The sequence below is a fragment of the Halichoeres trimaculatus genome, unplaced genomic scaffold (genome assembly GCF_033239565.1).
Source record: "Halichoeres trimaculatus isolate MK-OKI-2021-1 unplaced genomic scaffold, fHalTri1.1 fHalTri1_scaffold_1, whole genome shotgun sequence".
In the NCBI taxonomy this organism is placed as follows: domain Eukaryota; kingdom Metazoa; phylum Chordata; class Actinopteri; order Labriformes; family Labridae; genus Halichoeres; species Halichoeres trimaculatus.
Genome location: NW_027437179.1, coordinates 1,658,923 through 1,678,913, shown reverse-complemented (window position 1 = coordinate 1,678,913; position 19,991 = coordinate 1,658,923). Strand labels below are relative to the sequence as shown.

Here is a 19,991-nt window from a genome sequence, read left to right as displayed (position 1 = left end):
CACTTGAGACTCAACTTCTAGCAAAGAGGAATGCATTTCCACCCAAAAGTACTATCAATGTATTTTACATTTTGCCCTAAACTTATTACATCCCCATTATTTAATGGGGCTGTGCTCTCTGCTTGTTGGGGTCATTCAGCTGTCAACTCCCTCCAGGGAGACGCTTGCTTTGTACTTTATAATGTAAATTATTATTTAATTTATAAATCGGTGGTTTCTATATCACAGGCTGTCAAGAGTCGGTTTGGCCCTGTGATTGACAGCAGAGAAGCTCTCCTTGCTGCTGTCACTTTGCCAAAGTTTAAGGTGCGGTGGCTCAAAGAAGAGTCAGAAGACAGGAGAGAAGCCCTGAAGGTATATGGATACTATACTGTAAAATGTGTCCACATCTGTCCGTTATGTTTTTGTCTTTGTCATTTCATGATCTAGTGTGTGTTTCGTTTCGTATCGCTTTTATCCTGTTACATTTGCTGCTGTAACATTTTAATTTACCCTCAAGGACAATACAGTACAGTCCATCTCATCTCATCTCTCTCTCTCTCCCCCTCCCTCTCATTTCATCTCAAGACACTGCTGATAGAAGAGTGTCGCGGTTTCCATGGGGATGTCCCTCTGCAGCCAACCAACGCCAATAGCAGTGAGGAGGATGAATTCTTTGAGTTTGTGAAAGAGGAGGACACAACATTCTTCAACCCAGATAAGGAAGTCATTGACTATTTGAAGTCTGGGAAGGAGATGGGGGTCCTGAACAGTTTCCCTACAATTAAGAAAATATCCCTCAAATACAACACACCAATTGCATCTAGTGCCCCAGTGGAGAGGCTGTTCAGCCTGGGCAACCTTGTGCTGACTCCTAAAAGGAACAGGCTGTCGGACAAACGATTTGAGAGACTCCTCCTTATGAGGTATAACCACTACTTAAGTGAGATTTGAGCAGTCATTAGTCAAATAAGCTCAACTAAACCACCTACTGTGCCTCTCCTGCATGTTGTTGTAAATGTTTGAGAAGCTGGTCCATTATCATTTAATTTTGAAAAAGTTTGGCAAAATGAGAATAGGCCAGTGTGTTCTTTTATTTAGCTGAACTAAACCACCTACCTCTCGGCACAATGTTGGAAAGGCCAGTCAATTTTTTCTTTTTATTTTTGTAGGAATTTTCTAAATGAGGACAGGCCAGTCTGTTGTTTTATTTATTGCAGTTAATAATTGTACTGTTTATTTATTTCATTGTATTTGCACTGACATTCATTTCAGTTATTCTTGTTTGGCTACAGCAGGCTAAAGAAACTTTAAGAGAGTTTTAGGTCAAGCGCATTGATGTTGTCTGTTTTAAGACACATTAGTTCTAGTACCACTGTTCAGCAACTTCAGTTATTTGTGTGTATGTTTCGGTACAAGAGAGATACTTTAAAATAGACCAAGCACCTTGATTTCTGTTTAAAGTTATGTTCAGCAACAGACTGAAGTAATGAGACAATAAAAATTTTTCTTTGAAATGATTATTATTGTGTGAGACTCATATTCTTTATAGTTGTGATGTATCGGGGGGATAAATTAGTGTAACGAGTGGTGTAACTTCTTTACTATTTCCATGGAGTAATCAAGTAGTGTATGGCACTACTTTTTTCAAGAGTAACGAGTAACGAGTAACGGGTAACTCTTTACTTTTTTGAGTAACGGACCCCAACTCTGGCCGTTACTGAGCTGCTGGATGACCTGAGGGCTGATCTGGAACAAAAACACTGTGAAGGAACTGAAAGCTGTGCATTGTGCTACAAGAGGGGAAAACCTGTGAAGGAGAGCAGCAGGGTAGCCCCAAACACACACCTTGTTATGGGAGGCCGTTATAAACGCATCAAAAACCTGCACACACACTTATGGGTCCAAGAAGCGGTTCACTCCTCATGTTTACATTTAGGCATTGGTTTGGCCCAAACAATACGTTCATCTCACTGTTCTCATTATTTACTGAAACACTTCTGCTTGTACTTCCAGAGGTGTCTTGGTTTACCAGACAGTTCACGAGGTCTGGTGAACCCAGTAGCCTCCTCAAAACAGCAAAAGCCTCCTCCGTTTGCTTACCTGCGGCCATTGATGCTCACCATTAAGCTTCCCGCTCTGTCATGATCGAAGTCAAGAGTCAAGTGAAGGTCCAACGCTGGCTTAGATAGTAGGACTTCCTGTCAAAGCTTTCAGAATAAAATAAATGCAAACATGGCGAAACTCTTAATTTATCAAGCGAGTGAGATGGTTTGTTCTGATAGATGGTTAATTTACGCAAAAATAATGAACAATAAGTCCTTGTCCTTCAAGTGTAAAGTTTCTATAGTATAGGTTATGAACTATTTATAATAAAGAGACAAATATTTTGAAACAGCAAAGTCGGAAGTAGCTGTGCCATTGCCGGATCTAAACAAGCTGTAAACAAGCAGTTTCAGGTGCTTCCGGTTACATAGACCGGAGCTTCTGGGCGCATTAAATTTGTTTTACACTCACACCAACACACATGCACGCACACACCCACACACAAGATCAGTAGTGGAAGTTTACAGACATGAAAGCTATTACCCACTATGTGAAAGGTGGTGTAAATACTTGATGTGTGCTTGTGTACAGGTTTTCAGTGTGTAAAATATTTATTGTGTAGGCCTATGTATCCATTATCAGTGTGTTTGTATGAACAGTTGTGTGTGCATATTTTTGTGTGTGTTTATATACCTGTAGGGTTTTAAGTGTAAACTCAGAAACCTCTATTATCAGGATGAGGACCAATAAGCCAAAGGAGTAGCATGAGGTGAAAGAAATGAGGAGCAGGAGACCAGATTCAGAGCTCTGACTTCTTTTACTGGAGCCACACACACCAAGAGTAACACCAAGCCACACACCTGCAGCAGCTATCGGGACAAAGGAGCTCCACAGGTGAAGCTGTGGCCACAATCAGCAGCTAAACAGAGTCTCCTCCCACCAGTGAGTCCTTCCTTCCTCACTTTAAACATATTTACAAATTAACAATATTTACAAATAAACAAACACAATGCACATAAACACATTACTAATACAGATAAAAGAAAATACCTACTAACCTAAAGAAATACTAAACATAAGCCTACACAAAAATATCCCTATTTACCCCTCCCCTCTCTCATCCCTGAACTCTGCCTACACTCCGCTGGAGTCCTGCGGCTGTGTGCACCCATGCAACCAAGCCCCCCGGAGACAGACCTCAGAGGGAGAGAAAGATTAGTGAAGGGTCTCCAAAAAACACAAAAACATAAACACTACTTGTGAATGTGCAGATGTTTTTACACCTTAGTGTGGGGGAAGCTGTCCAGCTCCCTCACAATACCCATTATCAGTTTGTGTGAATACTCAGTGTGTGAATACTCAGTGTGTGAGTGCATGCAGTTGTGTATGCATATCTCTAGTGTGAATGTGCCTATTGTCAGTGTGTGTATGCAGCTTTTTAATGTGTTAAGCCTTTTTTTTTTTTTACAGTGTGTAAGTAACCATTATCAGTGTAAGTATGTGTAAACTGTGGGTGTATGTACAGATTTTTTGTGTTTTTTTCCTTGTTTCAGTCTATATGTGCCAATCGTTAGTGTGTGTGTGAATCCATTTTGAGTGTGTGTGCAGGTTTTTGATGCGTTTTGTCCTAAACGGCCTGCCATACCTTTCTTTATCAGTGCGTGGCGCATGTGCCCACAGACACACAGACACACACACACACACACACACACACACACACACACACACACACACACACACATACACACACACACACACACACACACACACACACACACACACACACACACACACACACACACACACACACACAGAGTCTCTCAGCAGGTGTGACGGCTGAGCTGCTGGCCCTTGAGCTCGGTCACACAAATTTATTTGGCCCTTTAGTCCGGTCAGGTAGAGCTGCTTCAGACTGGTCATGTGAGCTAAATCTCCTGCAGCCAGCCAGCCAGCATGTGTGCATGTGTGTGCATGTGTTTGCATGTGTGTGTGTGTGTGTGTGTGTGTGTGTGTGTGTGTGTGTGTGTGTGTGTGTGTGCGTGTGTGTGTGTGTGTGTGTGTGTGTGTGTGCGTGTGTGTGTGCCTGTGTGTGTGTTTGAGTGTGTGTGTCATGGGAAAGTTAAAGTAGATTCAGGATCAGAGCCTGGTTGCATACACAAAGTTAGGTCCTAACACTGACCAGGTTTTTTTCTCTCAGGTCTCCATGGGCTCATGGCAGGCTTCAGCATTACCATGACAAGGTTACAACTCAGAGTAGTGCTATAACCACTTTGAGACACCAGATAGCCCATTTGAGTCAATAGCAAAAACGAAACAGTACATTGTTAAGTGACATGTGATTTTCACTTATTTCTGTATATCTACACCCAGAGATATCCAGATCAAGTGACCAATTGCATATTTATCAACTTAAAAAAAAAAAAGTTAACACAGAAAACCTGTAAAGCTCCACAAGAGGAATTGATAAGGGAATCAATAAAGAATTGAGTCCATAAGCAGAAATGATAAGGGCATGGGTATCAATAAAACCTAATCAAAACCCATCCCTAGGGAAGATACAGATATCTGCCAATGAGTGCCGATACAAAAATGAAATAAAACTAGTATTTCACTCAGAGAGGGACTCTGGGAAATGGACAGAAATGGTTAATTTATTCCAGAATTTGGGGACAACAGAGGAGAAGAGTTCAGCTGGGGTCTGGGGGCCCTTGTTGTCTTTAAATCCCTTTTTACTGACAGAGCATAGTGGTTGAGACTGAGAGTAAACCTGGATGAAGGATTCTAGGTCAGAGGTAGCTGATTTTGTGGCTTTTTCACAAGTTGACAGCAGAGTTTTGAATTTGATTCAAGCTGAAACTGGAAACCAGTCAGTGGACGGAGGAGTGACAGGTGCAGTGAGAGCCTGCGCCAGAGGAATCAGTGAAAAAGACTAAACCAGGTTTCATAGCTGCCATTCTCCTTTTTCTGTTAAATTTCAGTGATAAGTTTCTTTAATGATTCTTTGAAGTGTGGTTGAAGCCTCAAGTGGTCGTTAAAGGAACTGCATTCTTCAGACCTTTCTCCAGCTCAACTTTCAGCCCTGGAGTTTTTTTTTAAATGGAACATGATTGGTTAATCGTTTAAAGTTCAGCTGTTTTACCCGAATCAGCCCTGAAGCATGGAGGTTCACCTGAATAATCTAATTTACAGTTCCTATTTAAAACTATTTAATAAATCACCATCACTTCAGCTAGTTTAAATATTTGAAGCCAAACATAAATACAGTCTGGTTTGACCTGGACGGAACCAGCTCACAGACCATCTCAAACCCTCCATCACAGCCAGGAGCAGACATATAAGACCACTTCATGAAGGTGGAGTTTAACGATTCACACTCAGGCTTTTTTTACCCAGAACTTCAATGACCTCACACCTTTTATCCTACACCAGTGCTCTACAGCAGCCCTTCTGGTACGAAATGTTTGAACCATCTCTGTGAGACACTGAGTCTGATCAGACCTGGGGCAGAAAAACAGGAGAGGGTGAGCAGGACCAAGAGGGCTAATGACTTTAAAACAGCTCTGTGAGGTGCAGACTGCTTGTCTACTTTGACCTAAAAATCTGATTTAAAAGCTTTAAGGTGAGTAAAACTAAAAAAATAAACAAATGTGCCAAGGTTTTTAATTCACTTTTGTTGTCTTTTCTTTTTATTGCAGTTTGAAATACAGTCCCCCCCCCAAGTGTTCTAGTTGGTTATACAGATTTCAGAAACAAGAGACGGCTTTTTAGCTCCCAAACGGCTCCTTGCTTCAGTCCACATTTTGAATTTCATGACTGTGTCGGGCTTAATGATATTTGGACCTGTAACTGATACCTGTGCACATAAATTATTTAATTTTACATCATACACAATTTCCAATAAAGGTAGAAAGCACAAATACATTTCTGAATCCAGAGTTTTTCCACATTATTTTGATTGATTGACTTCTAATTAATCGAAACAAAAAATCAAATAAAAAATATTTGTACTCATAATTCATCAAATTTTCTCTCCATATTGACAATTTAACTGCAGAATATTATAAGAATAACATTCACAGTTGTGTAACACCACTTAAATTAGGTCTAATTTAATAAAACATGAAATGACATTTCTCATAAATCTTGCTAAAATATTCATTAATCTGTTCCCTATAATTAGATACACACAAAGCTGAGAAAATTAACCAATTTATCTTAAGGCTGACGTATTCAGAGGGACCGCCAACTCATACTAGTAGGTGGCAGTAATGCTCCTCGAACTGAATTCCACCTGCCATAAACAGCCAAAGATGAACAGCTCAACCCCGAGCATTGTTTGAGGTAGACTGGCCCGCTGCATGCTGAGAAACTTTCATAGATCAGTGGCACATCTGTGTGTTTCTGTTGAACTGCAGAGTTTTATTTTTCTCACGTTTAGACCAAACCATTACATACAGCTGGTAAAGTAGCGTTGATCCTTCACATTACCCTATGCATGATTAGCACTGAAAATGTATAATTCTTAAAATACCAAAAATATGTCCGACCATTTGTTATTGTCTCTTTCATGAACTTTACTTCAGATCAGATCTTTACGGCTTTAATAAAACATCAGTTCAAACTGTAAATATTCTAACAAGTCATTCTTGCAAATGAAGTGAGTAAACAGAATATACATTCAAATCCCTTGATCGTTCTAGTTTGATTTGCGATGCCCTCACCAGCTTTGCAGTTAGTGTCTGGATATGCAGGACAGGATGTTGCTGCATTTTCCTCTTATAGAGATGGTTGGCCTCAGGAGGCTGTCACACCTGTGCTGTGAGTGTTCAGGTTTTCCTGGGCGCATTGTTTTTTTCATTTTATTTTTTGACAAATCAGAGTATTGAACAAAGCTGGGTGATAAACTTAAGTTAACAGCTTCAAACCAATCTGTTAATCTTTACTTTGGTTAAATTAAACTGTGAAAACTATAATACATCACAAGGCAAAAACAAGGAGTAAAACAGCTCTTAGAGACAGAGAGCACACAGTGAGCCAGGCTCAGCTGGATCCACAGTAATAAAGTGGAGAGGGGTCGTACCCTCCACACACGCTCCTCCTGACAGGCCCCTCTGACTGCTCAGAGCCCTCTGCTGGCCTCAAACCTCCCCCTCTCACCCCCACCCCCTCTCACCCCCACCCCCTCTCACCCCCACCCCCTCTCACCCCTCACCCCCATCCCCTCCTCCTGTCCGGCCCTTTTCCCCCAACCCTCCAGTTAGCTCTCTGGATTCTTCTGGATCTTCATTCTTTTTCTCACCTTTTTCCCAACTTCACCCTCCTTTCTAAACCAAAGTGCTCTCATTTATCTTCCATGGCTAAGATTTGCTACAGACATTTTTGAAGATCTAAATGCAGGAGTTAAAAATCAGCTGCATGAATCACTGACTGAGAGTGCTGTGCATCATAAAGTTGTTTCTCTCACTGTCCTCACTGGAGCAGACACATGTGAGAAAGATGACAGTATTGCCCCTCAGACTTTGCTAATGTTCTGCAATTGATGCAGCTCAAAACTACATCCAGGTCTTCATTGGGTCTCCTGCATGCAGCTTGTAGCAATGTGGCTTTTGTGCAGTGTAAGTTTTACAGACACAGTTTGGAGAGCTAATGCCAGTTGATATGTAACACAACCGTAGATGGTGTAACATAGATGTAGTCTCTGTGATTTCACCCATTTGTTTCTGATACAGAGTTTTAAGCCCATCATTATACTTCTGCAGAGATTGTGTAAGAGGCCGGCTCTGGGCCTCTTCACTGACAGATTCAGGGTGTCTCAAAGCGTTTTGAAGTAGCGTCTGTTATGATTAGGTGTTACATAAATCAAAATTAATTAATTGATCGATTAATTGATTGATTGATAATCTTGATATCTCTAAAACTGCTGATGACCCTGACCACTGTTGGCACTGTGCCAGGTTTTTTGCTGTATTAATTGTGACAGCACAATGCATGTCTTTATAGGTAAATGTTTGGTCTGTCCTTTATGTTCCCATACACTTCCTGAGGTGGTGTCTTGCTGTGTGTGGTTTGGCCTGTTTCAGTAAGTGGGGTAAGATGTAGCTATCTGTAGAATAATCTTTTTTTTTTCATATTTCCACACATACAGTTATTTTTGTTTGGTTATTTTTGGATTTAGTTTATTTGTTTTAGTATTTATCTTTGAATAGGTGTGTTTCTTTATTTGCCTGCTTTTAGCTTGTTTGCTTTGATTTACTTGCATAAGTTTTGTTAACTTAAGGATTTCATTGTTTGGGGTTTGTTGTTTCACATATTGTGCATTTTAAAAAAGTAAATTGACATAAAAAAAAAACAAAAACAAATGTTTTTGAACTGTAACCTGTCTCTGACCCAGTGGCCCCGCAGACCTGTGTGTTTGGTCTCTCCTGGTTCATGTTGGGCTGTAAAACCTCAAGCCTGTTGACTCCTGGTCTGGCTCCTATCATTAAGAAGGTTTGTTGTTGTAGTCAAGATAAATACCAAATGGTTTTGACATGCTTTGTTTTATTTTGAAAGTCACTGGCCCTTTTTAGGCAGTTTCTGCACAAGACTTCCTGTCACCTGACGTATCTGCTACAGCCTGCTAGAGCAGGGACGTTGCTGAATCACGATGGAGTGGATCCAGTGTGAGCTGACGCATTGACTTGAATGGATCTGATCCAGTGATGGAGCAGAGCCAGGTGGGAGAGAGATCTGTATTTTGGTTGTTAGTGGTGAGATTTACAGTTCTTTAAAGGGAGCTGGATCTTGTGGACCTGTTTCTTTCAGAGAGACTTCCTAAAGAGTGCCTGTTTTTATGGACATTAATATTTTTAGAAAAAAGTTGAATAAGTCTGAAAACTTGATGATAATATCATTTAGCTATGTGGACGAGATTTTAAGTCTGGTCTGCATTCATTTTTGAACCGGTCACCCTGTGGACAGGCACCCCCTTTTTGAGACCACTGTGTACTGGGGCAGGAAGAGTGTGAACTCAGATGACATCATGCTGAATTAGCAAAGGAGAAGCTGTGTAAGCATCTGTGTGAACCGTCACTACATAGGGTTCAGTCATAAACGTTATGTGTGTGTGTGTGTGTGTGTGTGTGTGTGTGTGTGTGTGTGTGTACTGTTTCCATGCTTTCTGTACATTAAACAAAATCTGTGTCTGGATTGAAGACTTTTAATGTGTGTATGTGTGTGTGTGTGTGTGTGTGTGTGTGTCCTCCTAGGGGTCCAGCGGCACTCGGCTCACAGGTTGGCAAGGGGATGTGAAGGTCAGTAAGGTCCTCTGCAGGTCAACACTCATTAAATTACACGTTACACCACACACACACACACACACACACACACACACACACACACACACACACACACACACACACACACACACACACACACAGAGCCTGTAAACCTACTATGAGCAGAAACCTTTGCAGCTTTTCACAGGTCTTATATCTCTTTGACCACAGGGGGCGCCAAACTCAACACATCTGTTTTTTAATGCAGTTGTCAGTTGTTTCTCTACAGTGGCACATACAGTAATGTAGATGTTACAGAAACATCTGTGCCAGAAAAACTGTAAACCTGCTGCAGAGGAAATAGAGAGACAGCTTCAGACCAAGCAGCTGATTAACTGCTCAGTAAGTACTGCTCAGTGTCGTCCGCAGCGCTGGAAACAGAACAACTGGACTCAAGCAGTCAAGATTCTTCTTTATGGACCCCAGGTCCTGAAACTTTTACTGATGACCGCACAAAAACCTTACACAACGATGCCAGCAGCACCTCTCGTCCTCCACCAACCTGTTGCCTCGGATGTACGCTTTGCTAACACACCTCAGCAGGATTTCCACATCCAGGTGATTATCTGCCGTAGGCTGTTTCAGACTTATTCGACTATTTGATGATGACTGATGATATTCGCTGTTAGCTCGTAAAGACACTTTTCACACCCCAGTACAAGGTGTTTCACGTCTGTGGAGGCTCGTAAATTCTTCCTGCTGAAGATCTGCTCCACGTATGACCCCCAGCTCCCCTGGTTTCTGGGGTGACTTCCTGTGAGGTGCACCGTCTAAAAGTCATAAAACAGACACAGATGCACTGTGTACACACACAAACACACACACACACACACACACACACACACACACACACACACACACACACACACACACACACACACACACACACACACACACACACACAGAGATGTCCCAGTGTGGCAGTGAACAGGAGGAATGTACATCTGTATTTGTTCCTGTCAGGACTGGATTGGAGGTTGTTTGTGTGTGTGTGTGTGTGTGTGTGTGTGCATGTGCAGGCTGATCCCGGAGGACTCGCTGCCTGGAAGACTGGACGGGAGAAGAGGAGCACACACACGTCTCTGGTGGTGGCTGCTGCTTTATTTAACTGTTGCTTTCATCAACTACACAGATCGTTCACGTCTCATGTCTCAGTTAATCATTTTGACCACCAGGTTTCACGTTTAAATGTTCAGATAAAACAACTTCCTCCCTGTAACATGTTTTACTCTTTGTGCTCCCAAACTCTGTCATGGGAAATGAAAACAACATCTGTTTTGCCACCGTGCTGACATGACTGACTCAGCTGCACTCTGTAACTCATTCAGAAGAACCCCAAATCGATGAGATCTATTTATTTTTGTGTGTTTGTTTTGCTTTGAGACTGAAGCCTTACATCTGCTCTCTTTAACCTCCTGTGTCAGCATGACATATGCTTGATTGTCAGGTGAAGCCATTCCAGAAGTTGAAAGATCATCAGATTGCTGAACAGATATCTGACATGTCTGTTTGGCATTGTGCTGTCAACATCCTCATGTTGGTGTCAATGCTGCTCTCTAAATTCTGAGGATTACAGGTTAAATTACAGGTTTAACTGCTTGCAATTCTTCTCTCCTCCACACTTTGGCCAAGCTGCTGGCAGCTTTGCTCTTCTGAGCACAGTACATTTCACCCTAAAAACCTCAACAATGGCTCTGTTGACAAATCAGAGGTAATCTGCATTTTCTTTCAAATGAAATCAAAACATTACAAAAGCTCTGTGAGTTTGAGCTTTAATCCACAAGCTAAATATACAAGTGCATTATGTCTGCAACCGCATCATGAAAGCTGACAGAGCACAACAATACAACAATATCTGACTGAACAGATAAGGGTTTAATTTTACATCAAAGTTGTAAACAGACTTCCACATTTCTTTGTTGAAGACCCCAGAGGAGACAGGGCATGGGTAATGATGGTACCACTGGAGGAAGATTAATTCAGAAAACAGCAACATGTGACTGTAGGTTCATTTTATACACAGCACATAAACAAAGTGTCTGAGGAAGAGAAGATTCAAGTATCAGAGGTTTAGGGGGGCTTAGCACCTTGGGAGCTTACAGGGCAGGCAAGATAAATTTAGCAAAATGGACCTTGGACCTATTTTGTGGACTTTTATTTGAAATGCAATGCAAAACATGTTTGTCTTTTTCAGTGTTTGTCTCTAACTTCTTCCCTCTTGTCTGTACTCTATAATACAATTATATGAATTAAACAGTTCAAACATGGAAAAGTTCCAGAAATCAAAAAATATGAATATTAATAAATGATAACTTATAAAAAAGTCAAAGTTCAATGTCGAAATACGGTTTTAAACATCAGGTGAATACAGTCACAGTCTGTGTTTGTGTGTTTTAAAGGTCCCATATTGTGCAAAATTCACTTTAGACTGGTTTTGTTAAAGTACTATCCGACCCCAGCCTGACTACAAACACCCCTGAAATGAGAAAATTCTATTGTCTCCTTCTCTTGCTTGCTCCAGACAAAGCTTGATTCTAGGACATGAGTGCTCAAACATGTAGAGTTGAGATCTGCCCTGCATGACGTCATGACCCTAAAAAAGTAACTCCTCCAGGCCCACCCCTTGTACTGCCCCTTCTGTGCAGCGTGTTTATCACCTTGGCTGCTCTGCTGCTTTGGTAAAATAAACATGGCGAAGGTACGAGCGAAGCACGGTGGTTGCTCTGTTGTTGGCTGCACAAAAGAGCACAGAAGTGTTTTTTTAACTCCATCATCTGAGGTTTTGAAGACGCAGTGGATTAATTTTACTTTTGATGGAGATGCACCCACAACAACTCCTGAGATGTTGTATGTGTGTGCTCACCATTTCACTAGTCTGCTGTCTAAACGAGGGCCGGTCAAAGCAGGATTCACCAAGAACCTGAAGCTGAAGCATGGTTCTGTACCAACTGTCCTTGAACCAGCTATATACGTGAGATCTGCGAGTTTTACTAATTTGTGTTGCTTTACTATATGCTCCACCAAGCGCAATAGCCTGATGAATGTGGTTTTAGCATGGCAGCTAACGTAAGTTACGGTTTGTAACTTAGTTTCCTTACACTACATTAACACACATGAGTAAATAATATCAGGGGACATTAAAGAGAAGATATATGGAAATTTATTTCACGTGAACCTAGCTTTATATACATAATGTTATCTTTTGTTTGGACGGATGTGACTACTTGTCGTGGTGGCCTCAGGCAGAGCTAATGTTGTGCTACAGGGTAGTGAACGCACTCTCAGCTGTTATTATGGACGCTATGACCACAGTCACCACTAATGTGTGTATTACTGCTGCAGTTTAGTTTGCTTGATAGATGTCCCTCATGGTACAGGAAAAACAAACAGTCCAGGCTGCGCGCAGTTCTTTCTGCCCGTATGGTCATATAACTCTGGTTAGCACCAAGCTGCTAACGTTAATTTTATTTACCTGATGGTAACTGCAGCAGCATATCAAGACACATAATATTTGTTACTAACCAATCAGAAATATCCTGCTGCAGCCGTAGAGTTAGGATTTCTTCAGGCGCCCCTCCTTCTGGGTCAGACTCTGGATCAAACTGGTCTGACTGAGCCACGGCACTTCTCTGAGCCATATCTACCCACTGCAGCATGGTACTGGAGCAAAAGCCACACCCTCGTCCAAAAAAGTTGTGAAGGGGGCGTGGACAGGGCAGCTCATAATCATTTAGAGCTACACCCACAAAAACAGCTTGTTCTTAAGAGCACTTGGGAGAGGGGATTTACAGACAGGCTGAAGTCCTGGAAATAACTGGGTTTTGAGGCAAAAACCTTTAAATTGACTGTCCTGGGACCTCTGAGACCTACTTGAACTTGTTGAAAAGTTGCATTATATGGGACCTTTAAGGGACAGTACATGATGTTTCAGCTTCTGGATGCAGGGCCCTTAATCTAACATACTTACAGCTGTACAGAGAGGTGACATAATGCCTGCACACTGAGAGCTGAACATGGTCCTGATAAATAACACTTTAATTATCCAGATGGTAGACCTGCAGTTTAGATCAATTCATACCTGGATTATATAAGTAAGTCCTGCTCACAGCACGCACTGCTGCCTTCATAGGACAAAAAAACAAAAAAACAAAAAAAAAAACCCTCTTGTCCTCTCGGACCAACACATGCAGGTGGACTGTGAAGATGTGAACGTGAAGAATCCATCTGTCACTTCTTTCTTGGATTAACAGAATCATCACATGGATTGAGCCGATCATCTGATCTCTCTCTCTGCTCAGTGTACATACTCTCTACTCAGTCCCAGGACATGTCACCTCCTCCACCTGGATATAATCTCCATTAACATCATTAGCATTCCTCTCATACTTCCCATGCTCCTCTAGCTCCTGACAGCCAGTGTTCTGCTCATGATTCCTTGGTCGTTCTGACAGGAAGATTCCTCTCTGACAGCTCTTGTGGCTGCCCGGAGCTTAACAGCTGTGAGATGATAGAGATGATGATGAGAGCCTGTCCTCGTCATCTCAGAGGACATGGTGTAACTGCTGCTGTAACATCAGATACAGAGATGGACAAAGAGAGACATCTATTGTCTCCACTCATCAAATTCAAACCTTTCACCTTGTCTACCTCTTTCTCTTTTCTTTTCTTTTCTTTTCTTTTCTTTTCTTTTCTTTTCTTTTCTTTTCTTTCCCTTGGACCTGCATGTGTTTACAGTCTGGTTTTGAAACTTTCCAACTCTTTTCTTTAATTATTTCTCTTTTAAAACAGCTTTATGTTCCTGAATTTTTAATGTAGAGTTGTCAGTCACCCCCTCTGTCCTTTCCTTTTTTCAAAACTCTAAACCTTCTTCCCACATCTTTATTTTTCTCTCCACATCGTCTCTTTTTCTGCCGCTCTGCGTGTTCTCCTGTTTTCCCTCCTTGTCCCCCGCTGCCTGTCCATCACAGTGATGTGGAGGTGATGATGTACACGGAGAGGGATTGCGGTAAGAGCAGGGCAGAGTTGGACACTAGGCTCCTTCATCCCAATGAAGTACACAAAGAGGACCCAGAGAGACCGGGCCCCTCAACTACACTGTGGAGGATGCGAGCAGATGCAGTCCTGCAGGGGGGAAGGTGGAGGGCTCTGATGTAATACAGCTCCTTTACACATGGAGAGGTACATGTGTGCTGCATGTGTTATGATTCAAAGATCTATTACCATTAAAGTCTCTTACTCTCAGCCCTGATAGCTCTGCAGAGTTAATATTAATATCACAACCCTAGTCATCGATACTGGACAGACAAAACTGCATGTCATACTCCTTATTCTGCAAGATCCCAAAGAGCTCATCGGAGTAGGCAAACACTGAGTTAAACGTGGCATGGAGAAAGCAGAACAAGAAACCTGTCAGCAGTGCCATGTATCCATCAGCACCGTGCACAGCATCATCATCAAAATCATTGTGGTTGTCCACAATGAATTCAAACAGCTCCAAGAGTTCTTCTCTCCGCTCATACACAGTGTAAACCAAACGTGATGAAAAGTTCCACCTGCTGAAAAGTGTTGGAGTCACTCTGGGCAGTCTTTGCTGGCATATTTCATCCAAAAGTTTTGTGCGTTTGGCTGACTTTCAGAAAAAAGGTTGCAAGGTCACTGAGGTGTGAGAAAAAAATCCCCATTCAGTCCAGAGGCCATGACTGCAGCCCCATCGTAACACTAGGCAATGACCTTATCTGTGCAGGCATAGTCCTCCAGACACTCCAAAACTTGTCCAGCTGTGGCCTCTGCATGCTTATCACCACTGACGTCCCCAAACTGGAAAAAGCGCTCTCTTACACCACCGTCAGTGGTGTAACACAGGATATATGACATCTGAGTGGTGTTACTTGCATCATTGTCTCGTCTACCATAACGAAGACAAAAGGCGTGTTCCTCACCTCCTCCCTCATTGCCGCTGTCATTACATCTGCCACAGACTTAATCGGGTCATTCTGAATTTCGCTGGAGGTGCTGATGAAAACAGTGGCCGAATCCAGATGACAGCGCAGAGGGCTGTCATACTCCACCAGAAATCCCAGTAACTCCAAGTAGTTCCCCCTGTTTTCAGAATCGTTATCATCATGTCCTCGAAATGCCAGCTCTTGCTTTCCAAGAAAGATCACAACATTGATGAGATGTTTCAGGATCTCTCTGTTCTGTCTCACCTTGTTGTTGTGGACTTTAATATGATTATGGCACTGCTCATGTAGCTGAAGATCAACTCTTGTGTCCCCAAAAGTTTTCAAACTGACTGTCGCTTGCAGATGCACCGCAGAATCTTGATGTTGGTGAGCTGACTTTGTTAGATTTATAAGGCTCACAAATCCGTTGCTGACCCAGGTGGATGATCTGTCAGTTGTGAAAAGTAAACAACTCCAGCAGTACAATCTGTTTGTTTTCTTACAGCCAGCCACCCATGGATATCGCTGATAATTTTCCGTCTTGAAATGCCTTTCCACTTTTTTAACTTTTTCTTTTAATTCCACTTCTGGAGTTAGTCTTCTGTTTTTTATTATTTGGAGCTTTTCTGGGAAAGGCTGCCTTACAAAGGCGATGCTAACAAGCTAGCTACAACTTCGCTCATGTCTTCTGACATTTCATTCACCGCTCTAACCACTCTGCCCACTGTTCGTACTTCACGAAGGCCTATGATCTTTTGTTTTTGTCCCGCCCAATTAAAATTAAATCGTGATTGGTCAATTTTTCCTGTCTATCTCCAAACCAATACACATAGCCTGGCCTCCCGGAATTCGTGAAATCCTAACCAATAATGAGCCAGCTAACGGTTTTGATAGAGATAACATGTTTCAAGACAATAACTTTTTCATTGCTGAAGTGAACTTTGCAGTACACTTAATTTCAAAACTTATATGATGTATTAAATGTATTTTATTAAACTAAATGAGAAAGTATATATACATATATATACATATATATATATATATATATATATATATATATATATATATATATATATATATATATATGATACTCTCAGCAGCACCCTCAGCAGGGTCCTCGAGGGTGCATGGGAGTTTGCCCAACCTGTCCACATGTGTTTTGTGGGTTTGGAGAAGGCATTTGACAGTGTCCCTCGGGGAGTCCTGTGGGGGGTTCTCCGGGAGTACGAGGTGTTGGACTGCTTGTTACGAGCCGTCCGTTCCCTGTACGACCGTTGCCAGGGCTTGGTCCGCATTGCTGGCAGTAAGTCGGACTCGTTTCCAGTGAGGGTTGGACTCCGCCAGGGCTGCCCTTTGTCACCGATTCTGTTCATAACTTTTATGGATAGAATTTCCAGGCGCAGTCAGGGTGTCAAGGGGGTCCGGTTTGGTGACCTCAGGATTGGATCTCTGCTTTTTGCAGATGATGTGGTCCTGTTGGCTTCATCAAGCCGTGACCTCCAACTCTCTCTGGATCGGTTCGCAGCCGAGTGTGAAGCGGCTGGGATGAGAATCAGCACCTCCAAATCCGAGTCCATGGTCCTCAGCCGGAAAAGTGTGGACTGCCCTCTCCAGGTCGGGGACGAGATCCTGCCCCAAGTGGAGGAGTTTAAGTATCTTGGGGTCTTGTTAGCGAGTGAGGGAAGGATGGAGCGAGAGATCGACAGGCAGAGAGATCGGTGCAGCATCTGCAGTAATGCGGACTCTGCACAGGTCTGTCGTGGTGAAGAGGGAGCTGAGCCGGAAGGCAAAGCTCTCTGTTTACCGGTCTATCTTCGTTCCCACCCTCACCTATGGTCATGAGCTTTGGGTAGTGACCGAAAGTACAAGATCGCGGGTACAAGCGGCCGAAAAGAGCTTCCTCCGTAGGGTGGCCGGGCTCTCCCTTAGAGATAGGGTGAGAAGCTCGGCTATCCGAGAGGAGCTCGGAGTAGAGCCGCTGCTCCTCCACATTGAGAGGATCCAGATGAGGTGGCTCGGGCATCTGGTACGGACGCCTCCCTGGTGAGCTGTTCAGGGCACGTCACACCGGGGGGAGACCCCGGGGCAGACCCAGGACACGCTGGGGAGACTACGTCTCTCGGCTGGCCTGGGAACGTCTTGGGATCCCCCCGGAAGAGCTGGACAAAGTGGCTAGGGAGAGGGAAGTCTGGGCTTCCCTGCTTAGGCTGCTGCCCCCGCGACCCAACCCCGGATAAGCGGTAGAAGATGGAAGATGGATATGATACTCATATTTTTTAAGGCTTTCTCTGAAGGCCTAGAAGTCCCTGAAGGTTCCCCACTGCTATTATCCAGCCATTGTTGTGAGAGTGCTAAAAAGTCTTCCAAAAAAAACTCTCCTGTTCTCTTGAAAGGCCATGCTGACGTGTTTGAGGGCTTGTTTTGTTTTAACCTTTGTTTTTACTTTGTTGACTCAAAGTTTACAGAATCTGTAAAACTCTATTGCAGCTGTCTGCTGTGGCTCAAACTTCTTCTATTCTCCAAAAGGTGTACAACTTCTGTGCTCTTTTCTTTAGGGGGTAGAGTGAAGGAGGCAGAGTGTGTGAATGAAGAATGGAGGTGTGTTCCTATGGATGGAGGTCTAAGAATGGGCCCTTTCATTTGGTTCCTCATTCATGGGATGGAGGAAATGTGGCAGCTGTCAGTGTTTGGAGCACGTGAATCTCTCAGTTTGAAGTTTCTCCCACATGATAGAGATTAGGAGCTCAGAGAGTGAACGAGCGGTGTTGTGTTTCTTCTCGTCTCCTTCCTCTTCTCTCACACATGTTTGTCTTGCTAATGATGAGGAAGAGGAGGAGGAGGAGGAGAGGAAGGGAGAGAGAGAATGCAGGAAGGGAGACACATGCCGTTTAGTTCCCCTCAGAGTATTGGACACGTGAGGGAAGGTGAAGGCCTTCCTCATTTCTGGGTGAGAGGTTGGGATGGCGAGGAGGAAGATGCTGAACTTGTTGGAGCAAAATCCAGGACCACAGACTCTAAAGACCAAACCTTTACTAGAAAATTGTATATGTTGCATCCTTTGAACAACCTCTCAGATGCCTGCCTTTAAGGACTACAGGCACCGAGACTAATTGTAAGACAAGAGATGTTGCTGCTTTAACAGATCATAAAGGATTTTGATGGTTTTAATGGGAGTCTGACATTTTCCTGCCCCACAGGAGTAGGAAAAATGTCAAATGGATGCCTGTGATGCAAAATGGTCTGGGAAACGATGCCATGTGGCAAAAAAAAAACAACCAACAAAACAACAACAACAACCTTGTTTTTTGATTAGGAAGGGAGCAGAACAGGAAGAAAGCTCTGATATCGAAAATACAGACATATCTTTTTTTTTGTCTCAGAGTTTCAAACATATTCAGTACACACCACTGAGCAACAGTAGTGAAGCAATTTGGGTCTCACTGTCTTGCTCAAGAACACTTTGACATGTGACTGCAGGAGAGCTGGAATCAAACTTCTGTTTGACAGGGGATGACTCCACTGCTGAGCCACAGCTGCCCCAACCTTAGCTCTGCTTGGTGAGGTTGGAGTTGGTAGATGAGCACTGGTAGGACATAACCAGGATTCACTAATGTAACATGTTGCAGGCACGTCTCAGAGCACCGGGCTGCGAGGAACACTAAACCACAAACTGAGCTCACAGAGTCTGACTGCTGTCACCTTCAAACAACAGCTCTGCATGACTAAATACTTTAATAACTTTAAATACGCAAATCGTATTTAAATGAGCCCTGCACCTGAGATTCTCCACTCTGCATGATCAGATCTTAAAGGAATGGTGGGCAAGACAGTGAAAAAGAAGAACTTCACAGAAAGTTAAGTGGAGGCGCTTCTCTGTGAAGTAGAAAAGCGCAAACTTGTACTTTTTGGCACGCTCTCCTCCAGCATTACAGCTAAGCAGAAGAGGAGTGAGTGGGAGAGTGTGACTGAAGTGGTCAATGCTGTGGGATTGGAGGAGCGCACAGGCAAGGCAGTGAAGGAGAAGTGGTCCAATGTGAAGGTGGATGTTAAACGGAGGATGGCTGCCCACCGCCAAAGTGTGACCAAGACGCCTTGATGAACTAATTGCCATCCTAAAAAATATTGACCAGTCTTTGAAACAATGAATCATGTGTCCTAGCTTCTTTTACATTGTTGAAATTAAATGTTGTCTTGTCCGAATGGCGTCCTGGGTAAGCTGCGCATGAATGGGTGCAGCTTCTGGTTCCTCTGGTGGAGGGATATGCTGCTCTGGCAGTGGTAGGGCATGCCAGTGTGCCACATTGTGAAGGACACCGCACACCATGACAATGCGGCACACCTTTACAGGACTGTAAAGCAGCATACCCCCAGTCCAGGCAGCACCACATCCCTTTAGTAAGCCAGTTGCCCTCTCAACGATGGAGCGTGTGTGGTCTGAGGGTTGGTGAGTGGGGTCATCAGCCACCGCTTAAGTGAATAGCCACGGTTGTCTGGGGTAGATTAAAAGCAGACAAGAAAAATTCGATCATTTCAACACTATTTTGCATCAGACACTGTTGCAAATTGGCGCAGGAGTGTGTCTGTAATAAAAAAAACGCTGATCAAGACATTTCACACTTTACGCACAGGGTTATTCACAGGAGTATTTGTCACACAGAGATAATCTTAGGATTTTTAGATCTAAAAATGTTAGACCAGTGGAAAACTT

General features: G+C 43.1%; 1 protein-coding gene across 2 annotated transcripts in view; it reads right to left on the bottom strand.

Moving 5' to 3' along the window:
* Nucleotides 1-14,046, bottom strand: part of shq1 (SHQ1, H/ACA ribonucleoprotein assembly factor) — a 279,134-nt gene extending 265,088 nt beyond the window's left edge. Inside the window, exon 1 of one of the 2 annotated variants that reach the window (XM_074665378.1) lies at nt 14,037-14,046. The gene's annotated coding sequence lies outside the window, so the exon portion shown is untranslated. Of the gene's footprint in view, nt 1-13,996; nt 14,005-14,036 lie in introns of those variants that run through there. The other variant, XM_074665366.1, reaches the window with a different exon arrangement.
* Between the last annotated feature and the right edge of the window lie 5,945 nt (nt 14,047-19,991).